General features: G+C 36.6%; 1 protein-coding gene across 46 annotated transcripts in view; it reads left to right on the forward strand.

Annotated features, from left to right (window-relative positions):
- Window positions 1-23,572, forward strand: part of PTPRD (protein tyrosine phosphatase receptor type D) — a 1,149,067-nt gene that overhangs the window by 717,019 nt on the left and 408,476 nt on the right. The window contains exon 9 of one of the 46 annotated variants that reach the window (XM_088156871.1): window positions 18,773-18,829. The exons of the other annotated variants lie outside the window; for them this stretch is intronic. The gene's annotated coding sequence lies outside the window, so the exon portion shown is untranslated. The remainder of the gene's footprint in view (window positions 1-18,772; window positions 18,830-23,572) is intronic. 46 annotated transcript variants of the gene reach the window in all.

Below are 23,572 nucleotides of genomic sequence, written 5' to 3' on the forward strand. Positions count from 1 at the left end.
AATGGAAAAAGTGTTTGAACAAGCTGTTAATTAGACATATAGGAGTACATTTTCAGTAATACTTAACATTTAGACATGGTATATACAGCAGGTATCATATTCTTTACTGTTTTTTCTTGCAGATAAAGAGCAAGGAACCAACTGCAAAACCAAAATATTGCTCAGTATGAAATAATTTCCTGTGATGTATTATTTAGAAATAGTAGTTAATTTTCTTTTGCAATTTTTATCAACATGTGCGAGTTACTTATGCAATAGCATTTCTGACTGAGAGTTGGTTGTCATTAGTTGTGTTTAGCCATTCTGAATCCTATGGGCATAAAGGCAGCCAACAGGAGAGTTGAAATAGGAATTTGCTGGCCAAAGTTTGAGCAGGTTTCTGACCTACTGGTGATCTTTATAGACATCTGGGAAAGATTCATTTCAAAGTCTTGTCCTTCTCCAGCTATATTATTACGGGTTAGGGACATTCTCTGAGTGACTAGGACCGGAGTGCCTTCGTGTCAATTGTACTGTGACATGAGATAGAAGTGATCAGACAGTACAAGAACACTGCTACTCTAAACAGTGTAAAAGACAGTTTTGAATTAAGGCCAGGAGACAAAACTGTATGGACTCTGTTGATAAAAAAGCTGATGTATTTTATGAACTCTTAAAATCCATTTTCAATACTGTGCTTTCTCTATTCCGAAATTCTTTATTTGCTGGGTGGTTTATTCTAAAGATCCATAGTTGCTAGTCTGGCATTCTATTTTGAAGAAGGATCATGTACATTAAAGATTTATTTGGGGGGAATAAATTGCTTTTTCAGTGAGGTAAGGAGATTTGAAAGGAAGTCAGAATGTATTTTAATGCTTGCCACTGATAGGTTATCCAGTATATAATATATAATAATGCAGTTGTTTTGTATAAAGAGAAAGTATTGGGATCCTAAACTGATGTGGGAAAAGGAGAGGTTATGCTTTGGACGAGAGTAAAGAAGACAGGGCAGTGTGCTCTTCACACAGTAACTGTTTTTGTAGATGGATGCAGAGGTTTGTGTATCAATACAATTTATGGCAAACAGGGTCTGTAAATGTCAACAGTATTATTTTTGTTTCTTCATGCATCTTCAGGAACAGGCAGCCATGTAATAACACTCTCTAAATCATTTTATCTTACTGAGAGCTCTCTTGTTGCAGCTTTGATCAGTCAAGCCAATTAGTTATCTGGGACCTAATTCAAATTTTTGCTATATGTTTTTACTGTGTGATGAGTTGCTGTTTGCCACTGAAACACCAAGCTAGCACCCATTCTAGTATGCTTGCAAACTGAATAATTTTCCATTTTACACTCCACAAAGTAGAATTTAATTTGAAGCAGGGTTTCTTCTGTTCTGATTGTGCGTAAAATACTAATATGCATAAAATTACCATGGAGGAATTTCTGTGATGCAATGTTAATGAATAATTATTTGAATTCTCTTAACACACTTTATTTAGCCATAGGATTCCTCATTAATGACCAAAGAATTGCACAACTCTGTCCATGTTTCATATTAGATTTTTTTTTGTGATGGAGCTGTTGTTGGTGGTGTTTTACTAATGAATAATTATATATTTGGTCTTTTTAGACTATGTAAAATATAAGTTTCTGAGTCATTTAAATTCTTGCTCTCCAGGGCATGAATTAACTACTTGTACAGAGAAATTAAGGCTAAAGGAACATAAGCGGTGCTAGAGGAAGCTGAGTTGGTTTTTAAAGCATTTATCTTAAATACTTTGGTAAATAAATTTTGTAAAACTAAATGCAAATGGGTATGTCTTCATGCAAAGAGGAGAAGTTTTATTTTTATAAAACATTCATTCTAACTAAAATAATTGAGGGGTAAACTTTTTTCTCCTGATATTTCTGTGGAGATTTTAAATAAATCTTTAAAAAAAATCTCAGAAAACTCATAAATTCTCTGTGTTTTAAACAACCATTCCTTCATCTCATGCACATCTCACTTTGTTAGCTAAAACAAAAACATTTGTTGAAGTCTTTATAGGGAAGGGGCGTTAGTGTTTAGAGGAGCTTCTCACTAAAAATAGCTATAGATTTGCTATGAATAAACTGACAGCTTTGACAAGATATCTTCATAGACTGCTCTGCACATAACAAAAATCTCATATTTAATAAAGGACAACCAGATAAAAGAAGTCAGACGTATCAATTGCTAGACTTTACTACACTAAGATTTACTTATTTACAAAGAGGGTAAGACAGATGATTTTCTCTTTTTTTCCCTAGATATCAAATATAACAAATAATTAGCAATTGAATTAGAAATTTGAGATTACCCTTCTCTTTCTTTTTCTGTGTCCAAAAATATTTGCAAAAAGATACTTGCAAATTAGTTTCCCCTGCCTCTGAGGCAATCTTAAGAGATTGCACAAGGACTTAACTTCCAAATCACTGCACAGCCTCCAGCACAGAGAATAAAATATGTTGTGATTATGGTTCAAATAGTTGGCTCTTGCATGCTGAAGGCCCACCTTTTAATTGCTGCTCTAAAGGATGCATAAAGGAATTAGTAATGAAATAGAAAACTAGTCTAGCATATAATGCTGTGGCCTGTACGTAATAATGAGTATAACAGCTGGCAGACAGTGCACATGACACTAGAAATTAGAATATTTTGGCCTTCCTGTTTGGTCTGCTGTAGAACAAAACTTCAGTGCAAAAGGAATTCTTCAATGCTTAAACACAAACTTACATAAGTAGTTAAGCCCAGACACATTGCCTGCCCATACACACATATTTCACATCTTTTGCATTGACACTGTTTCTCTAGTAAATTTATTTACCAGAGTACCCTTTCTTTTGCATGATGAAGGATGTACCATATTTGTATTCTTTATCAAATACATGTGCTCTTAACTTGAGTTTTAACTCTTCTAACAATTGTAACAATTTCTTAAATATTTAATTTAAATATAGGCATAAATATTTTCATTCTGGTTTATATAACTTACCTTCCAAAATACACCTTCCTAAAAAAATCTTTTTCCTTTACAAGGTATTGTTTTGAAAATGGAGTTTTGTGGAAATAGGCTCACATACTGCATTTAAAACTTATTCATCACAGCATAGAAGAAATAATTAAAGAACTAGCTGAAAAAAATTTTAAAAAAAGAGTGCAAAATTATAGTACTTGTTGAATACAGTTGCTTAGAGATTTGCTTCAAAGTAACAATTCTATTTTTGACTGTTTATTTTAAAAAATACTTTGGTACAGTGTGATGCTAATAGAAGAAAAATACAATTTTTCAGGGTAAATTAAAAATATAAAAGGAAAAACACCAAAAAACCACAAAAATACCCTATAGAAGATAAATAATTGTTAAAAAAATATTTAATATTAATATGCCAATCTAGATGGTAAAAATAAAATTATATAATCTATAATAAAGATTCAAGCTATAAGATTGTTTGGATTGGAAGGGACCTTTAAAGGGGCCCAGTTTGAAGGTCCCTGCCATTAACATCTTCCACTAGATGAGGTTGCTCAGTTCCCCTCTAACCTTTTCTTGAACACTTCCAGTGATTGGTTATCCACAACTTCTCTGGGAAGTCTCTTGCCACCCTCACTGTAATAAATTTCTTCCTTATTTAATCTAAAGCCATCTTTTTTCAATTTAAAGGTATTGCTTTTCCTCTCCCTACAAGGCTTGGTAAAAAGTGTTTCCCTGTTATCAGAATGATTGGAAAACACCTCCAAGATCCAATCTTTGACTGATCACTACTTTGTCAAGACCATAGCACTGAGGGCCATGTCCAACCATTTCTTGAGCATCTCCAGAGATGGTGAGTCCACCATCTCCCTCGGTAGCCTGGTGCATTTCTTGATAACCCTTTTGATGAAAGAATTTTTCCTGATATCCAATGTAGATGTCCCCTAGAGTATTTTGAGGCCATTTCCTGTTATCCTTGCTGCCTGGGAGAAGTGAGCATCCCCCATCTTCCTTTCAGGTAGTTGTAGGGAGTGAGAAGGTCTCAACTCAACCTCCTTTTCTCCAGGCTAATTATAATTCTCCCAGTCCTCTTACTCCTTTAATATTGAAAGACCATAATAGGTCTTCTCAGTGCCTTCTCTTCTGCAAGATAAGTAACTTCCATTGTTTCAGCTTTTCTTCATAGAAGAGATGTTTTAGCCCTTTGATTATATCTGTGGCCCTCCTCTGTGCACTCTGACAGATCGTGTCTTTCTTATGTTGGGAACACCAGAGCTGGATCCAGTACCCCAGGCCAGCTCTTACCAGAGCAGAGAAGGGCAGAATCACCTCCCACAACCTGTTGGCCAGAAAACAATTAGCATTTCTGTCAAATGCATATTGCTGGTTCATTCCTAATTTTTTATCTGCTAATATCCTAATTTTGTCTCCTCAGGGCTGCTCATCTCCCAGTCTAGTAATGATACTATTAATTGCCCTGGGCCAGGTACAGGACTTTGAATTTAACTTTGTTGAAAGTCATGAAGTGTATAACGGTGCATTTATTCAGCCTGTCAAAATCTGTCTAGATAGCATCCTTTCCTTCAAGCATATCACTGCACTGTTAAGCTTGCTGTCTGTGGTGGGATGACCTGGGCTAGATGCCTACCAAAGTGCTCTACTGCCCCTTTCTTAGACAGAAAGGGATAGAGAAAATAAGATGGGAAAACCTCCTCTGGGTCAAGATAAAGTAAATTTTAAAAAGGAAAAACAAAAGCCATGCAAGAGGAACCAAAGAAAACAAAATATTTTAGTTTCTATTTTCCATAAGCAATGACCAATCATTTCCTGGGATTCAGCACGCTTATTGGTTGTTCTGGAAGCAAACAATGTAAATAACAAATCCACTCCCTCACCCTGTAGGTGTAGGCAACCTCACACATGCACTCCCATCTACCATCCTTACCACCTCCTTTTTATCCTACCTTTTATTGCTGAGCAGACACCATGTAGTATGGAATATCACTTTGGTCACCAGCTGTACTGTCTGTGTCACCTCCAGCATACTGGAGGGTAGGAATGGGAGAATGTTGGAGAGATATTGTTGATACTGTGCAACGCTGCTCAGCAAGAGCCAAAACACTGGTGTGTTAGCAACACCTTTAGAGATACCATTACCAAGCACAGTGCTTTGAGGTTTGCTATGGGGAAAATTAACTTAATTTTAGCTGGACCCAATACTGTGCCACCTGCAAACTTGCTGGGGATGCATCACATTCTACTGTGCATTTCACTAATAAAGATGTAGAGCAGTACCCACTCTGATAGAGACTCCTGACAAATTTCACTTACTGCTGATCTCCATTGGAACATTGAGCTGTTAACTGCAGCTCTTCACATTCAGGTGATCCCTTTCTTATCCAAGAGTGCACTCATCTCTAGTAAATCCATGTGTTTCCAATTTAGCAACAAGAATGTTGGGGAGGATCATATCAAAAGACCTTATCAAAGTCAAAGTAAATTCCATCAGGTCCTTTTCTCATCCTTTTCCAGAGCAGACACACCACTCTAGAGGGCCATCAATTAGCCAGGCAACATTTGCCTTTCGGGAAGCCATTTTCATGTCTTTTTCTATGCCTTGAGGTAGATGCCAGGAGGACATGTTCCATGATTTTACTAGGTCTGGGGTAAGACTGACAAATTCATATCTGTCAGCAAACATCTACTCTATGACTGCCTTTGTTGTCTTGGCCTCTATTTTTCACCCATATAGTGTAGATATCTGCTGGGCTGTTTTCCAGTGGCAACAATTTTTTTTCCATATAGAAATGGAAATCATCCAATCATCTTTTCAATCATAGAGGGCAACCCCCTCACCCTTCCATCCTTGTCCATCATGGGCAGAGAGACCAGCCTCTCCCAGCTCTCTGTCCTGAACTGTTTCAGTCATTGATTGAAGTGCTCCAATAATGTGATTCATCCCACCAAGTTTCACCAAGTGATAAGGATCAGGCCATAGCTTTCATAGCTTTCCAGATGCACTAGAGGATGCACCCATGTGATGTTTTGAAATGCATTGGTACACTGCAGATCATTTCAAGGAAGGTAAAAGGATAACAAAACTGTTCTAAAGCTAAGAAAATCCCATATACAAGATTTGTATTAGATTTTTAGCTTCATCAGTGACATCTGACACATTCAAAAATAATTTGGGTACCGCTTGAGGTCATTAGTGTTTCTTGTTCAACAGTGTGGTTAGGCCACTTTAAAAAATCACTATTGATAGTGTTGACACAAAGCAGGTTTTAAAGTTAAATTGTGAAAGTGCAGCATTAACCGAGTTTGATTGTGAAGTTCACTCAGTTGCTTAGTTGTGGTGGTTTAACACCAGCAGGAAATTACACCTCCAAGAAGTCAATCCCATTCCCCCAAATCCCTCCAGTAAGAGAGGGACAAAGAAAGAGACTATGGATTGAGACAACAATTCACTGAAAGCAAGAAGCAATGGAACAACAAACACACGTTAACAGTGGCAATATTAATAACAAAAGTGTACAAAAAGAGAAAGTGTGTTACGCACTAAAGATGTTAACTATCTTGCCTTAGTTCCGCATGCCCACCAAGACAGAGACAAGTTGGCAGACATTTGCCATGGGTGGCACCAGATGGACCTCAGGACAATGACATGATGGTGGCCTCTCCTGTGCTCAGTATTACATGACTTCTCAGGACAGAACCACGGTCGTGGGTACTTCCTCAGCTAACTCTCCCCAACACCAAGCTTGCGACAACCAAAAAAACAATGACAGACTAACCCCCAAAAGCTACATTTTCCTTGTTGCACTGTGCTGCCTATTTCCAGACTACTCCACTCCACTGAAGCTCAGGCTCAGCTAGGACTTGCAGCAATTACAACACTGACTTCGTTATAGATTCACAAAAGCAATACTCATACCATAATTCATTCATATGCACACACAGAGGCAGAAAGATTTATATCTATGTATGTAAAGATACCCATCAAAAATTCCCCTCAGATTCAGTGAAATTCTCACATAAAATCCCATAGTGTTTCTCAACAGGCATGGGTTATACCTCAAGGAGTATATATATACCTGGGAGTGGGTAGCCATCTAGGACTCATCATCAGTGAAACAAAGAAAGTCTTTTGGGTATTAAAAACCTTAGTGTCAGTGAGCTCCAAAGGGAATCCCACTCAGAGGGATGTGCTACTACAGCCTGCTGAAGTCCTGAGTGAGAACTCAAAGGATCTCACTTAGGACCCCTGTTATGAGATGCTTGTGGCTTTAGTCACCACTAAGATTCCATCCTGGTTATAAACCAAGTTGGTTAACTACTGGATTTTATTTTTTTTTTCCGAAAAACCCAATAGCTATGGGCTATTAGTATGGTAATAGGTATGATTCCACTTGGGCTACAATTCAGGTAAATGATTTACCAGGGGTCAAAAAGATAGCTGTTTATTCTTTTTTCCTGACCTTAGGTTAGGTAAGTGATGTTTCTTTTGAAGTCAGAATTATTCCCACCTTTACCATGCAAGAACTCTTGCTGTGATCAAGGATTCTTCACTACCCAGTTGGTATTATAAAGGGGTGCTCCATCACTCAGCTGGTTTGGTCAAGGCATATGAGGAGCTTCTAAAATCCTAGTGTCTTGGTTTAGTTTGATTTCCTAGCCAACGCACCAATAAATGTTACAGTTTAGGTTTTGCTAATTCCACTATACTAATTTTCTGTCGTGAGATAGGTTTATGAGTAAAAGCAAGGCAGGCCTAAAACTTAAAAGGGTATAAAAGAAAAACTTTATTAACAACACAAAGAAAGAAAAAAAAATTCAGAATAAGATCTTCAGACCACTCCTTCCTCCCCTCTTCCAACCTTATTAACAACAAAACAACATACAAAAGAAAAACAACACTTCAGTCAGTTCCCAACTTAAATAGTCCTTTTCAGTTCACTTTGGAGCAAGAAGTTTCCTCTTCTCAGGCCATAGGGACTTCTCCACAAGGAGGGGAAAAAGCAGTTCTCTCATGGCTTCACTTTGACAATTCGCATCCGCCTGGGAAAATCTGCAAGTCCTGAAGCTCCTCCCATCTTCACAGCTTTCCCAAAGCTGTGCTTATGGGCCATGTTAAACTCATGGGCTATTTACTTTTAAGAATGAACTGTTCCAAAACAAAAATTCTCTTCATCTCTCTTTCTCTCTATTCATGCTTCATCTCCAGAAACAGAGATCCCTTTTCTCCTTGGGGTAGAGGATTCTCAACACAGATACTTTTGGTCAATAATCTATCAAATGGAACACTCCAACCCCCCCATGTCTTTCTCCATGGTTTATAGGAATTTTCAGTGCAATAAAATTCATCCCTACAGCTTACAAAAGGATTTTCAGCCAACCTTCATAGCATCTCCTCATTTTCCTTCCATCTAAAGAAACTTAGCTCTAGCTTCACTGACGTTGATGTCTTCTATTCTTTTTCTCTCTCACTCAGGGGAGGATTGAAGGTTTGCAAGTCTTACCCAAGCACTAGAAGAGTTAAAGTTTCACACAGAAGTTGCAGGGGCTGGGCCAGGATTTCAGGAGACTCAGGCCGTGCTGGGAGGGTGGGGATGGGGAATGGCTGAGATCTCACTCAGCCTCCCTGGGGCTGCAGCTCCCACTGCCCATGGCCACCCCTCCTCCCTGCCGGGACACGCCAGCTTTCCAAGCAGGGGGCCCGGCCGCCTCCCCCAGGCCGTGTGGGCTGTTCTGAGCTGTTCAGGGCCCCGCCGAGCCACGGGCCAAGGGGGGAGAAGGGAGGCCAAGATTTTCAAAAATGAGCTTCTCCTCTTCCTGCCCATCGGGGCCCCTGGTTGCAAACGGGGCCCAGTGGCCTCCCAAGCCCACCTCGGCCTGGCCCGGGTGAGAGGCCCAGGCCAGGTTAGTTACCCTGAATGAAGCAGGAAATGAAAAAGAGCCTCTTTCCTGGTTATCTCCTTCACAATGTATTTTCACGGAGTGAACTAACTTTCTCCAGTTGGTTTCTCAGGCTGTCAATAACCAAACCAGCCTCCAACTGGTCCCATCAACTCACAGAGGAAGTTCTCATGGAGAAGAACCTCTGTGATTCTGCCTTCCCCCGGGTGTAACCAGCACATAGAGCAAGACAGAAGAGGGGATAAAGGATGCACCACCAAAAAGGGATTAGACCTGGCCTATATCTTTGGTAGAAGGTAACAATGTTGGTAAATTTTCTTGTTTCTTTCCTTCTCCATTTATTTCTTAATAAAAAGATCTTAGAGAACGATACGGAGTGGACACCATGTCAGTGGTGACTTTCTCCTCTTCTAAAACCAGCAAAATTTTTCCTTTCCCTTTGCCTGTCAGCAAAGCTGTCTGAAAAGAAACCGTTGCTTGTTTTCCAGTACTTTTCTCTTACTGAAGCAATTTCTTCTTCCTTGCTCACTATTCAGAACAGTGAAATGCAGCCCATTTTTCTTCCTGGACAATACAAGCTTAAGGAAGTATGTACAGACACAGATGCAGTAGTTCTATAAAAGACCAATGCAACAATAATCAGGAAGGCAGTTTTTAGTCAACAGATTAACAAAGTAAAATGGCTTTTTCTTTTACTACAGTTCCCATGCCACATCAATAAGCAAAAAGTACAAATAGTAATTTACTATGACATTAAAAACAGACAAAGAATAAAACTATTGAAGTGGTAGATTACCTTCCTTTGTTCTGATGCAACACAATATGCATGGTTGTTTTAGACTATCTCTGCTGCCTGACACAAATGGAAAGAGCGTCCAAGCACTGTACCCAGAGCTCACTATAAATTTTTGCTTGCCCTTGGCCTTTTTCTTTATACCCACTGCCTGCTTATTATTTCTTCCCGCACAAAACCTATAGTCTTTGAAGAAGTAAATGCAGGGATTTAGGGAGATGATCTGTCTAATATGCAGGTAAGTCTGGTTTTGTCCTTTTTACATAATACCCAGTATTCAATAGGATAATGGCACCATGGTAAGGAAGAATACAGTTTATACAGCAAGGACTGTCAGCAACCAGAAGCACAGTCAATCCCGTCACTGCAGCTGCTGTGACAGTTGCTGAAGGACACCTGTCAGTAGTCAAGGATTCATGAGCAAGAGTGTCATGCTCCCTGCTCAAATTCATGAGCCAGGCCATAAAGGGTAGTTGAGATTGCCAGCCATTGCCAGCAATGTGGTTGTGCTACTGACTTTACACAGCAGTGCTACCTGACAAATTCTAGACCCACGCTCTCTGACAGACCACTTTTACCAGATAACAAGAGTGATTAAATTCCTGCAGTATTCCACAGTGTCTTATAAAACATGAAAGAGAAGCTGCTTCCCTTTGGTGCAGAATCTGGATATGTTGGCAAGATAGGGAGCATGCAACAAATAAGCTATATTTGCTATGAGCAATTCTGTTGTGTTGAGGCAATGTCTTGAGAGCTGAGAACTAAGCATCTTTATCAATGACACACAGGTGGCATGAATCACACACAATAGCCCAGGCTGGGCATACCTCCCAGACTGTGTTATGTGCTATGAGTTTGCTTTTACTGAACTGTGAGGTAAGGTAGTGGGCAGTTGAAAGTTGCTCACTTTCGTATTTTACTACTACTTTATTCTCAGTACTCAGCTGATTAATACTGGTTGTCTGGTTAATCAGAAATACGGATAAGTTTCTGAACCCAGAATTATATCTAATGTTGAATGGGAGTCAGTCGTTCAACAGTTACAGCTGTGATTCTGCTAAGCAGCAGAACTGTGAATTGAATTCAGTTGTCTGTGTGCTGGCTTTCTATAGGAGGAGACTGAATAACAGCAGACATTCCACCGTATGAAATAGGCAGGGTAAATATATTAAAACTAAAGATTCTCAGTCTCTGTAACAATAAAGATCCATCAAGAAAATAAACTACTACAAATTATCTGTTTTTTCTGTGAGAGTTATTTGGCTGATTTTTACATTATCCAGGAATCATTTATTACCATACTTATAAATTGAACTGAAATATATAGAGTGGAAATACAGCTCTTAAAAGGAGGAGGAGACTGAGACAAAGTTAATGCAGAATTGTGGCTACAATGATATTTAAGAAAACACAGACCTGCGGTACAGAAATTTTCAGCTCTAAGATTTTGTGTTCTGTTTTATTCCACAGCTTAGTTGTATGGACTAGCATTAATATTGAATGTATGATTTAGTTAAAATTATTTCCTTTTCTCCTAAATTGCATTTTATACTTTGTTGATGCAGTGAATTACATTTCTGCTTTGAAGTAATGAGTCTGTCTTTCAAATATTGTTGAATGGAGAGAGAGTACAGTGACGTCTTTAGTTTTCAAGGCATTTTTTTATGGCTCTCTTACTGTCTCAATTAAGGTGAGTGATCTAAACTGAAATCTAGAGTAGAGAATATTGAAGCCTCTGAAGAATTAACTGCTACATTCCAGTTGAACATTTTCTTCTCTTCTTTGTTAGCTATCCTAAAGGCAAACCTCTTAGCCTAAACAGCTTGAACTTTCTCTGCACTCTTAATTGGCATCTTCAGGGATTGTCAAATATGGGTCTGTTCAATCTTCTGTCAGTTCAATCAGACCTTTGAAATTATATTTTCTTTCTCTAGCAATGGAGCCTATCACTTGTGCCATCGTCTAGCATAGTTTCAACTTACTACTTTGTAGTAGCATGACCATTTCCACCATTTGATTTGGACAACAAAATTATGTATTAGAGGGATGTGCATTATGAAATAGCACATCAATTTAATGCCCCAGAAAACTTAGATTTCACAGTACCATGCCCTCAAAACAAAGTAATGCCAACATTTGCAGAGGTAAAAGCTTGACAATGCTTCAACTGCTGCAGAAAACTGCTGAGCATATGGGAATTGAGTCCATATATAAATATTACATATCCCAAATCTCTGTGTAAACATCAGATAGAATATGGCTTAAATTAACAAGATCAAGGAGTTTAATGATAAAGAAGATGCTCCCTAGTCCATGAACAGAGCGGTTAGTTAAGGACAATCTTACACATGTGTTTTCAAAAAATTTGGGCTGCAGGGTTTTTTTAGGTTGTTTTTTTGTTTGTTTGATTGTTTGGGTTTGTTTGGGGCTTTTTGGTTTGTTTTTTTTTTTTTTAAGTCTGTCAGATTCTTCATGGTACTTAAACATAGTTTAAAGTATTTAATTTCCTTGGTGGTTTCCTTAAGTAAATCTTTCATGGAAGACTCTACAAGTGTTGTATTATTTATCTGAAGCTAGTCTACCAAACTGGTCTTTTGGATGCATATGCGACTATGCATACTTCTTAAACCTGACTTTTATTAAATCATAATTCATTTCAATTCTCCTTTGCCCACTTCTTGAGTAAATAACCATGTACATTAAAAGAACCCCACTAAGTTCTGTGCTATTGATAAAAAGCATGTTTTAGTTATTTTCATGACGTTGAGTTAGACATAAGTAGAAAAATACCAGATTTTAACCTTAAAGACAACAGGGCTTAGATTGTAATTAATAATTGTTTAATAGATCATATCTATTTTAAATACTTTTTTTAAACTATATCATGATGGTCGTCTCCAAATATTGTTTGAATCACTGTTTAGGTAGATTTCATTCATGAAACTGAACGACCATTTTTTGCACATAACTGCTGCTTGTCTTCTGGTAACTAAAAAGGGCCCACTAAATAGAGAGGTAGAAAAATATGTCTTCAAACACACACATACAGATAGTATTCCACAGCTGAGAAAAGTATCCATTTTTTTCTTTTGGAGAAGTAGCTGTCTGCCTGCCCTAGTTCTCTGAATAGACTTGACTTCTTTATACATAATTACATTTGACATTAAAAGTATAACTTCCCATGGGAGAATGAACTTCACATTTCAGCAGTCAGAGGAGACAGTATAAAATAAATATGATTAACACTTTAGGGAAAAACACAGTCATATGAAGCATTTGTTTCTCAGTCAGTCCTGAATACATTCTAATTAGCTTTTTTTTTCGTGTAGGGCTCACTCCTAATTATATAGGTTCATAATTTTTTTTCCTAGATTCAGTATTTGCACTAAGAAGTAACTCTAGGAATTTCAAAGACTCATATATAATTTTTTATTTTAAAATCTTTGGTTCTTTTTCTTTTCTTTTCTTTTCTTTTCTTTTCTTTTCTTTTCTTTTCTTTTCTTTTCTTTTCTTTTCTTTTCTTTTCTTTTCTTTTCTTTTCTTTTCTTTTCTTTTCTTTTCTTTTCTTTTCTTTTCTTTTCTTTTCTTTTCTTTTCTTTTCATCTCCTAGCTGTTATCCCTCTTTTTTATGTGTTTTCTGTTACTCTTTTCTTTGAACATTTGAGGACTCTGTCTTGTTACAAGATATAATACATTTAAAAGGGAAAAAAAGGTAAATTGAGGTTGAAACATTAATTCTGAAAATTATTCTACTTTTTTAATGCTCTTTTAAGGTAAACATAGCATGGACACTAGAGGGGTATTAATATTTTTTAAAAATTTAAAGAAAAAAGAAGTGACATCAAACTGGCAAGGCTGGAATTTTGGAGATCTTCATCACAGGTCTTTCTCAGCTTGTGTTTACTGATGATAATGTGATGTTGGTGGCATCCTTCATTTTTTAGTGGACAGCACCTATTATGGCTGGCTATTTAAGATCTTGTACTTGTACTTGTACCCAAGTACAGCAAAATCCTCAGATGAGCAAGACAGAGGTTTCAGGGAGGTTTCTTTTTTAAAAAGAAAGCCAAGACTCATGAATCTTGAGTGAATCCCAGCTGTGTGAGAGCTTGGAAGATAGTAATAGACATTTCTGTTCATCAGTGCTCTCTTTCTCATTTTTTTCAATATGTCATTTTCTTAGTTACCTGATTCCTGCTTCTTATTTCATTCCTCTTCATCTGTGTACATCTTACATCCAGATCTCTCTGCCAGAATCACTCATGACACCATCTCCCTCCTTTCCTACCAACTTTGAGTTGTAATTTCGGGGTTTTCCACCACTGTCTCATCCCTCTAAGGTCTATCTTTAATTTCTCTGCTTTGTCACTTATACAGCCTGAATACCAGATAAAGAGGTATTGAACTCTTTAATGAGGCCTCTTTTCTGCCCTTTTACTGATACCCTGGACCAGCACAACCCCTACAAGTATAGACTGTAAGTGACTCGTTTGGAGAAATTGATTGCCGAGTTCTTTAAGTTGGTTCTGATGATAGGTGAAGATTGATCTTTCAGATGCTTATAATCTACCCAACCTATGTAATTATAGTCAAAGAGATGGTTCATCAAGAGGTTGGTTCCCTTTACAAGGTCTCAGTTTTTCACTGAAGACAGGCAAGATATAAGTGAACAGCAGTGGGTTTGGCGGGGTTTTTTTATTTTTAAACAAATTAGAAAAATGTTTGTCTTAAAATTTTCTTTGCAAAATTTTCCATCAAACACAGGGAATACTTAACTCCAAATAGTCAAGTTTGCCTATGTTTATTGAAGATCTGGTAAAACAGTCCAGCAGTGAGGCATCTTACATAGTTGTAGGCTAAACCTGTTAAGATTCAGATTGCTTCCTAATCTTGGACAAAGTACAAAGATGAAGGAAGGTACCTGCAACATTTTCTGGCTTTTGCAGACAGATACAACGTGGAGAGAAGGAAGGTATATATCAAAGAAATAAATTCCACTACAAGTAGCTTCTTCAAAGCTGAAAATACCTTCTTTTTTTAGAGATAATAATCAGACAAAGTTATACTGGAACTTCTTTTCTCCAGGTGCTGATTTTTCTGTTACCATAAAAGTGTATGTCATGGGTATAGTCTAACCTGGAAGACTGTGTCTCGACCAATCTGACACTCTGAAAAATGTAAAAATATGAGATCAGGCCCTTTTCTCCTGAAGAGGTACCATACTTCAGCAGTTTCAGCTTGCTTCAGACATACTGCTTGGTCTTGCTCAGGAGACATTAAAGAAAGCAAACAGAAATCTCCACATCGGAAGTTCACAAGCTTGCATTTTAGAATCTTGTTTAACCTTCTGAGTTTTCCCTTCTTTGTTCCTGAGTGTAGTTGGTGACCTTATAATTACCTACATAGTTTTAAAACCAATTCTAAAGAAAAATCTATTGCCATTAATGGTACAATCATTATTAATGATTTAGGTATTGTGGTATGGCTAGTGCTGCAAATAGCATCACATTTAATCAGGAAATCAGAGCACAAAAGTTTGATTCCATGTCACAGATTTTAAACTACACAAGTTTTGAGCACGATTGCTGTGGTATGAAATCCATATGCATTTGTGTTGTTTCCATGGCATAAAAAGAGTAATGAGCAAAACTGAACAGAACATATTTTTAGTAACATATCAGTTATATAAAAATAAATGCTTACAGTTTCGAACTTGTATAAAAGCTTTTTAATGCCATTTTAGAAAAGGACTGGAACATGATGCATCAGCTTTACTAAAGGGGATGGATAAAAGATGAAATAAAGATGAGACTCACCAGAAAATAGCTTTTCTGACCTCATCTGGCTTCTTTCTTTGCCTGCAGAGCTGTATTTCCATGCTGTCCAGGATCATTGTTATAGCAAATTGACCAACTAGAGAAATCTTAAATATAAAAAATACTGAGGTACTCTTCTGGTTTTTGTGTGTGGGATGCACATAATTAGTTTTACTTACTCTACAATATAAATATTTTAAAATTAGATTGTGGAGATAGATGGATAGCTGCATGGGACACAACGTACCTCAAATTTTCAAGTTTCTTGCATCATTCTCGAGCTAAAAGCATGATGATGCAGTGATTCATATGCAAGTTAAAAATGCAAGTGAATGTTTGCAAGCTTAGGCTCAAGAAATTGCAAACCATTCTTGCGTTAACATAGTAAAACACAATTCTTATATTAAAATAGATAAAATCTTTTTCCTGCCTTAGAACAGAATCTTAGGATAGATATATTGTATTATATTTTATAAAATGTAGTGAAGAGAAATGAGAAAGATACAGTGAAAACCAGAAAAAGAATAGAGTATTTTTCCATTCATCTGACACATAAGAGTTGTGATTTTGACCATTTTCAATGTATTGTCAAGAGATCTTTTAGTTTTATTATTTATGTCATTAACAGGCATAAAAGAAGAAATTGTAATGATTTTTCTTCTATCTGTATCGTTAATGTTTCATGGTATAGTAAACTTTTAAAGCTGGGAAACTCTAGGATGTTTTGATCATGCACTGCTGTCATGGTTAAAACCCAGTCAGACACCAAGCCCCATGCAGCTGCTCAGTCACACCCCCACCAGTGGGATCAGAGAGAGAACAGAAGAGTAATAAAAGCTAGAAAACCCGTGGGTTGAAATAAAAATAGTTTAATAGGAAAAGCAAAAACCATGCACACAAGCAAAGCAAAACACTGAATTAATTCAGTGCTTCCCATGGGCAGGCATGTGTGCAGCCATCCGCAGAAAAGCAGCGCCCCATCCTGCATGACAGTAACTTGACAGGACAAATGCTATCACTGCAAATATCGTCCCTTAATCCTTCTTCCTCCCACTTTGTCTACTGAGCATGATGCCACATGGTCTGGAATATCCCTTGAGTCACTTTGGGTCATTTGTCCTGGCTCTGTCTCCTTCCAAACTCTCAAGCATCCCCAGTCTCCTCACCAGTGTGGAGTATGAAAAGCTCTGTGGCTCTGTGTAAGCCCTGCTCAGCAAAACCAAAATAATCTCTCTACTATCAACCCTCTGTTCAGTGAAAATCTGAAACAGAACCCAATACCAGCCACTGTGAAGAAAATTTACTCTACCCCAGCCAAAACCAGCCCAGCTACCAAAAGGAGAGAGCTGAATCCTGTCCTTACCTACAAGATCATGGTGGTCTTAGTTTCAACAAGCAAAACCTACATTTATCATCTGCTATTTGTTTTAATTAATTACTGTTTGCTTCACCTTTTTAAACTCCCTGCAGAAATGCTGTTCATGGTACAGCATACCAGCATTGCTCAACTCCTTTCATTAGGTACTCCACATAGTTCTTTTCATTAGCAGGAACCACATAAACTCCTACCTTCCTCTTCCTCATCAATACCTGTTTTGTCCAAACAGGAATATTGTTCTGCATGTGTACTAAAGGATCCTTAAAGCATGGGTTTATTGTACATGTACGCGTGCACACATTCATGCATAACTTTTCTAGGCATAACATTCACCATGCTCCTGTTCAGGGCTGACTGTTTGAAAGAAAGGTTGTGGAACCAGCACAAAAGTGAACAGAAAAAAGTGGGCTGCAAAAGTAATCCACTCTTGCAGAGTAAGTGTGAGCTAATATAAGAAGAGCAAGCTGCCAACATTCATAGCCATGTATTTCTCCTCCCTGGAATTTAAAATAGATTTTTTTTAATGCTCACTAATCTGCTAAAATTGTAAATGCCAATAGATTATAGGCTGCATAATGGAGGAGGAAAAAAGAGTTTATCTACTCTAGCAAAACTGGAAGGAAGTTTTCTAATTTTAGGTTGCTAATTTGATGCAATTGTTCTTCAAAAGGGGGGTGACATTTCCACTAGCTAATACAAAACACACCTAAGTTTCCAGGCCTGTAGCTTCAATGATGCACGGAGTTTATGCTAGCTACCCTTCAGGACAACAACAGTGTCACCAGATACCCCTGCAAGGATTTTGAGCTAGTCCTTGAGGTGAATAGACCCTGAGACACCATGAAGGGAAAGGATTGGCAGGGAAAGCAGAGGGATATGTCATGGATCCCTTTTACTTTTTGATTTAAAACTTTGGAAAATGCAAGTAATTCTCAGTTTCCATGTCCACATTTTTTAGCAATTATGAAATACAACTTAATCTTATCCACCAACTTCCACCAACTAAATCTTATCCACCAAATGCTCCCTCCATGTGTTTAGAACATATGATGATATCCAGGCATATAGTGTATAATGTTTAAAAAAAGTATGGGCTGAAAGTCAGACCTCTTTTGTGGTACATAAAGGTAATGTTTTTATAAGACAATATTTAAGGATTTCAAGGACAAAGAAATATAATATGTGCTATTTAATTTAATTTAATTTGCACTGTCTTTTATGTTCTCACAGTATCCCTGTGCTTTTTCTGACATAGGAATAACCTAAATATTCCAACCTAAATATTATTCTGTTTCAACTACCAAGGTATCCTATAATTACTGTTTCATTGCCCTTTTGTTATGAGGTGCTTTATATGGGCAATTCAGATATAAATAAAATAAATAAAGATATAAATAAAATAAATAAAAGAAAATATTTTTTTTTACTGGCAGTTCTGCATATCTCTTGTCCACGGAGAACATGGAAATGTGCCACTACATGAAAACAAAGGCTGAACTATGTCACAAAGCTTTTCTTGAGAATCCCATAATTTCCAGTTTTTTCTCAGGCTCTGAAGGCTATACACGGCAAATAATGTTTAAAACATCATCAAATTGCTTTCTTGATATAGCTGAAAGATAAAAGGAATACGTGCTAAAAAATGAATAGACTTATTTAATGTATCATTCCTGAAACTACCTATTCATGTAAAATGCATGAATCCCAGGGGAAAATTCTATTCAGAGATACAAAGTAAAGTGCTCCTCTGGGCAAACCTCCCATTCAGTACAAGTTTTTGTGTTTCTGCAGAGTTGGTTTGACATGTGCACCTACTGGATAATTCTATATTCATCGACATGACAACATACTTCTTAATACCCTAAACATGTAAAAATAAATGGTCCATTTACAGGTTGATGATCATTGAGAAGAAGGAGAACCTGAAGTACCAGTTCACCAGCTACATTCAGTAGGTTCCTTTTCAATCTGTCACACGGAAAAAAAATAGAAATTGTAATTTCACAGGTTTCCTTCTCCTATTTTACTTTTCCTGATTTATTACTAAGATTTTACTTTACTTCTAAGCAGAGATTCTTACAGATAAGCCCTTACAGTCAGAATAAGGATAAAAATAGTAAGAGCAAAAATATAGCACTGAAAATATATCCAAAATTTTAAAGTCTTTTTAGCATACTAATACATGCAAGCAAAAGCTTATCTTTGAACGAAATTATATAACAACTTCCAAGGTGATTTAGGCATAAACTATGGGCTTTTACTTTTTAATCAAAGAATGTTAATGCAGTTATTAAAATATTTGTTGCTAATACATGTTAATTTGGTTTATGGAGGTGTTTTGGCTATAGAAGTTGGTAAAATTGAAGAAAACTCATAGTTCTTTTGTTTTCTTTTTGCAATAACTTTTGAAACAGAATTTATTTTATGGGAAAGATAAATTTAATTTTTTGCTGTCTCTTTAAAAATAATTTTTAGACGTCCCTAAAATTTTTTGGATATTGTTTTATAAATTCAGTATTAAGAAATCCACTTGGTTTTGCAGATTTACCTGTAGTCATGAGCAAAAATGAACATAAGGGTGTAATTACGAGTTTTTCTGAAATAAAGTTTCAACTGGCAGCATTCACTGAAGAGAACTGCCTTGTATAAGAGAGCTCAATGTCTCCATTTAATAAGACCAAGTCAATGAAACATGAATATAATGGCAAGACTAAATATTTTGTTGATTTGAGCATATATATAATGTGATTCTCCTCATAAAGACCTTTTTCTTTTTTTGTTTCATTTCTATAACTGCTTATGTTGACAGACAGTATATGAACTGATGTTGCTGGTTAGAGTTTTCAAATGGACCCAAAAGACTTAGAGAACAATATAATTTTCATAACCAGTTTGTGCACTCTGAAAGTTAAAGATATACAAGTACTTGGGTCACTGACTGCCATCTTTGAGCTTTTTCTGACTTGACCTTGTTTCAAGCACAAACACAGGTAATTTCTGCCAGCAGTACAACTGCTGTGTTAGCCAGGTGAGTTGCGATGAGCCACCTCCTGACATTGTTTTTTGGCCACACTATGAGGGCTGTGCTGCATTCTGTATGAGCTGTGCTTCCACAACCAGATGACTGGCACTATTTGTCTATGCCACCTTTCATAATTTAATACGGCATTCTGTCACCTGAAATGGTTCTTTAGCCTACATTTAAATTTTGCTGTCGTGTCAAGATTGTTCCTTGTACCTGAGGTAACACATTTTATGTTTTCTGTGATATCTCTCCATAAGTCGTATGCTGCAACCTGTGGTACAGACTAATATGGTCCCAAATAGAACCAAAATAGTCTTAAGTGCTTTTTGAAAATATAAGACCTTTAACCCACATAAGAAATCTGGGCAAATGAAAGTGTGCTTCCTCTCTTTTGCTTCGTACCAATGTTGTATCACTTTGGATAGAGAAATGTCATTGCTGTAAACACTGCAGACTCATCAGCCTTCTTCTAAAACATGTACTACAAAGATTTATGGCTTATGCAATGGTGAGGCTGAAAATATAGAGGAGATGATAACTACAAACAGCTGCATTTGAAAAGTCCAATTTTATATCTCCATAAATGGGGATTTTATCGTATTCAGGAGAGAGAATCTTATAAAATCAGCTTAATATCACATGATGAAGGAAACAGTAAAATTGAGACAGTAAGTGCCTATAGTACACTACCTTGCACTGGAAGAAGAGCCTACTACTTTCATTGCAGATGTATTGTTTCAACAGTGTTAATGGATTTTGGATATTGACTGTTGCTAGGGAACCGTCAATTAGAATACAACAGTGTTTCAAGGTCTAAAAAGTTTAGTCTGTCTAAAAAAAATCTCAAACAAACCCACAAAACAGTTTGATTGACTTCCCTTAAGCCTAACTGCTAATTTATATCTAAATAAGAATTGTCAATGATTGTACATATCCTCTCCAAAACTATATTTGCCTGTCTTTAATTCCAGAATTCTTATTGGAATCTAATTGTTAGCCAGAAAACATAATGCATGCAGTTTATAATTTACATGTGAATAGGTGCTGTCCAAAGACAATGCAGCTCTGAATTTGAGAATAGACCATAGCCATGGACATTTCTGTAATTGCCAAAAAGGAGGAAAAAAAACCCCAAACCAAACCAAACTAAACAAAACCAAAAGTTCTAGGGGATTAACTGTGCAGTCAGAATAGATCATTTGTTTGGCAAATAGAAACAAGTAAGGAAAATAATTAGAAAGAAATGGGAAAGACTAGGAGGTTAAGCAATAGGTTAAGAATGCAGTAGCTCTATTTGACAGTATCCAGAAGGTATAATTTCTGAGAGTATTTCTTACTAAAAAAATAAATTACCCTGTGGGTTTAAAAATGGGACATGCTTCCAGCCCACACATTTTGGGGTGTAGTGTGCATCTGAACACTCAAAAGTTACTAATGAAATAGTCTGTTAAGACTGTTAATAATTGGCCAATTGCAATCTTCAATCTTCCTAGAAGCCCAGCTTTGCCTAGGTAGATTACTAAAGGGATTCTGACAAAGGATACTTTACTATTTTCATATAAATTACTAGGATGTTGCTGTGGGACAGGAAAAAATCAGATACCATTCTAATCCAGCAACGTAAAAACAATGTATGAAGGACTATAAGAAACAGGCCTGTCTGTTTCCTTCTCTCCTTTTAACTAATTTTTTTAATCTTTTTTTTTTCCATTTAAAAATAAATTTACTTCTTAAAGCTCTCAGTCAAAACAAAGTCAATCAGTTTAGTAAGAAGTCAAAGTTAGCTGCTTTATTAATTGATGCAGGCCACTGTCAGAAATACATATTGTGATTAAAATTAGTTCTACAAAAATCTTTGGCTTCAAAGATAACCTAAAAAAATTGGACTCTGTCTAAATTTCATCACTACAATACACCTACAAAAGTTCACACAGATCAAATGTTAACAGAATTCCTCCTTCCTAACCTTTTGTTAGTAAGTCTCTACTTCCCTTCTTGTGAGAGTTGAGGTGGAGTAGTTAGTTAATGTCTAAGGTTAGTTAAGGCATGAGAATTTAGTGTAAAAGAGGGTAAATAAATGAATATCAGTGCATCGGTTCCAACTGGCAAATAATAAAATTTTAAGCGATATGTCAGTTTGAACTCCAGAATCTCACTTCATTATAATCTGAAACTATTATATTTTTCTTTTCCCCAAACTCCTCAACTGAAAAAATTATTTTTGAATGTGAAACATAAAATCTGTGGGCTTTAAAAAAGAAATTGGATTAACAGTAACCTTTCTAAAATTTACATTTCTCCTGTTATAGAGAAAGTATTCATTAAAGATCTGATTGTGGAGAGTTTTCTTCAATGCAATAACTTTTCTTATTCACCTGAGCCTTTCTCAGCTACCCATATAGTTTGTATTTTGTACTTTGTCCTTCAAATGAAAGGACCATGAAAAATTGCTGGAGTGTTTGAAGGGAAGTGATGTTTGGTCTTTCTGTTACATGCCCCTGTGATGACTTTCTCAGGCAGTAGCTTGTTCCAAAGCCTCTGCAGTCAGCTAGAGTCTTGGCAGTGACTCCTCCTAGGCTGCATCCGTCCAGTGCATATGTATACAAATGCAGTTCCTCCGAAAGAGGTACATCAATTCTGTCCAGAAGATACTGTCACATAGTTTTTTTCTATTACAACCATGACTCCATCTATTAAAAATAACTTTACTCATGCTTGTTCACTTCTTTCAGTGAAGTGAATGAAGTTTTAAATTTTCTCATAGGGTTGATTTTGTGTCAAAAATGTGTATGATTACACATAAATTTATTTATATAAATGTATGTGCTATGCAATATTTAGAGAAGCTACCTCAGAGAAGTTCTATTGCAACGGATTTGTAAGACAGTAGTATATGTGTATATACACTTCTATCATTTTGGAGAGATATTTTTTTCAATTGATCAAATGCAGGGAGAGAGGGAAAGGGGAAGACCACTGCTATTAGCTTGTGGTATTTATCCAAACATTCACATTATAAAAATGAGGTAGCTGATCAGATGCTCTTGTTTTTGTCAAGACACTGGAACTGCTCTGTCTCTGTCACTTTCTCAGAACATTTTACACATCTTTCTTTACACAATCTGCATTAAAAACAATGGGGTGAGGAAGCTGGGAAGTGATTATCTGGCCAGCTGGACAAATAAGGGTGCTGGGATTTAATTAATTAAATGTCATTTATCTTTGTTATAGAATTGATTGATACTGGCTAAGCCTTGATTATGTACTTTTACAGAAAAACATTGAAATTATTGTTTGTAACACTTTCATCACATTTCTGCGCATGAAAAATATGACAGAAATACCTCTAGATTAAAAAAAAATAACTCACAAACTATTTCTTTATTCCTAATTATTATGTACTTGCCAGCTATTTTATCAGCAGGTGTTCTGATCTAGTATAGGCTATGCCCTATAAAGAGCCAGTTGTGCTGTTCCATGTAACAGGTCATATTGTTACTTCTTGTCAGTAATTTTCCAAGTAAGGCATCAGTAGTCTACTTTTACGTAATAGAAGTCTGATGAAAATTTATTTCCTAAAAAAATCATCACTAGATCTACAATTTTTCTGAAACCCAAAGAGATTTATTGCTTAACATATTAAGGATGAAACAATATAGACAAAAATTC

Source organism: Sturnus vulgaris, chromosome Z (genome assembly GCF_052056855.1).
Source record: "Sturnus vulgaris isolate bStuVul1 chromosome Z, bStuVul1.hap1, whole genome shotgun sequence".
NCBI lineage: Eukaryota > Metazoa > Chordata > Aves > Passeriformes > Sturnidae > Sturnus > Sturnus vulgaris.